The 1,667-nt window shown below is 37.9% G+C and overlaps 1 protein-coding gene across 3 annotated transcripts in view; it reads right to left on the bottom strand.

Moving 5' to 3' along the window:
- Positions 1-281: 281 nt before the first annotated feature.
- gnb1l (guanine nucleotide binding protein (G protein), beta polypeptide 1-like) overlaps positions 282-1,667 on the bottom strand; it is a 36,990-nt gene continuing 35,604 nt past the window's right edge. For all 3 annotated transcript variants that reach the window (XM_034148635.1, XM_034148637.1, XM_034148636.1), the window contains exon 7: positions 282-1,667. This exon is cut by the window's right edge and continues 673 nt beyond it. The gene's annotated coding sequence lies outside the window, so the exon portion shown is untranslated.

Consider the following 1,667-nt stretch of genomic DNA (forward strand, 5'->3'; position numbering starts at 1 on the left):
CTCGGGGTCATCCCAGGAGACGAAGCCTTTATGAAGCAGAACGTGCAGCGTTTGAAGCCCCCGGCCTCCCAACACACTGCTGTAACACATGAGCTCCCATGCTGCTCGTTGACTCAGAGATATTATTAGAGACAGAAAAACAACACCTCTATTTTCTCTGGGACTTTCACAACAGGACCACCTTTGGCCTTGTTCATGACAAATGTCTGTTTCTTAAAAATACATCTGTATAGAAATTGTGCAGAGATGGCCGACACAGAAGTTAGCATCACAAGGGCTCCTTCGACAACATTTTATCAATTGGATTTCGGTATATTGCAGGATAAAAGCTCAGTGGCCAACACACGTTTATGATACTTAACACATTTCATTCAGCAGGATAATCTCCACATACTAACACCACTTGTATGATTTTTAAAGGGGAAATGCAGTTGCCAGAATTAAAAAGCTAACATTATGTTACAAACTAATTTATTATATCACGGTCACATGACTTTATATCACAACCGCTAAGCTAAAGGTGGCTAATATTCAGAGTGCTGGTGTTTGTTAGTGTCGTTTGGTAATCTTTTACCAACTGTCGTTTTGTTATGTCGTAGAACAAAATAAGCTTCAATATATTACGAGTGTGTACACCACAGAGCTTATTTCAGGCATTTAAACAAAAAAACGAATTCAAAAACCATTGACTTTAAGACGAGGGAACCAGAAGTGGGGAAATGCACTCTTTTTCAGTTTGTAAGACTCATTCCTGCACCACTCTATATGGCATTGAATGTGAAGTAGAGTTAACAATCGTTTCATTCCAAATGCTTTTGATCACCCTTACAGATGATACCAAAACATATCTCTTACTTTACCCCCTTACTTAATTCTTTAACTTGATGTGTAGATTTCTTCAGTTTTCTGACATTTTTCATTAACAAAGAAGTAGTACTTGTTAAGAAAATAAAACCAGCTCATACACAGGTAACACTGACCACAGAGAGCCTCTGCAGATCACCAGAAACCACTAAACCAACAGCCCTCTGTTCCTTATGTCCCTGCTGTGATTAACCTTGTTTGACAAATACAGCCCAGGTCAGGCTGTGTGTTAAGCTAAGAGCTGCTAGAATAACAACACACGATTACAGAGCTGCTCAGGTGCGCTCTATACCTCAAATTCAGGTCCACTGGAGCAAATCTCCATCAGATAAGTCAACACAATCACATAGTTGCACACAGCATCACAAAGGCTTCAGTAAACAGGGGCTGGCAATAGTGGTCAACAAGAGCCTCGTGAACTATTTGGAATAGATCAGATATTTCTGCTTTTTCTGTGGTTATATCCAGCTGCCATAGATATAAACAGGTGTATATATATATGTTTACACAATGAAAATACTGTATTATGTATCAATGAGAATATTGTGTAACACATGCTTGAGAAAATCGTATTTAAAAAAGACAACAATATGCCCGACGTACGCTGTGTTAACAACAACCTACCAGAGTTAACAAGGTTTTTCTATTCTAATATCACACATGTTGACCTTCATATTTCTGATGTTAACTGTACACATTGTTTGGGAAATGGCATTTAGATTTGTTGATGAAAGAATAGTAATAACAAAAAAACAATACATAATATAACAAAATCAGGGATGGTTGTGTAGTATTATCTTGAA

This window comes from Trematomus bernacchii, unplaced genomic scaffold (assembly GCF_902827165.1).
Source record: "Trematomus bernacchii unplaced genomic scaffold, fTreBer1.1, whole genome shotgun sequence".
Lineage (NCBI taxonomy): Eukaryota > Metazoa > Chordata > Actinopteri > Perciformes > Nototheniidae > Trematomus > Trematomus bernacchii.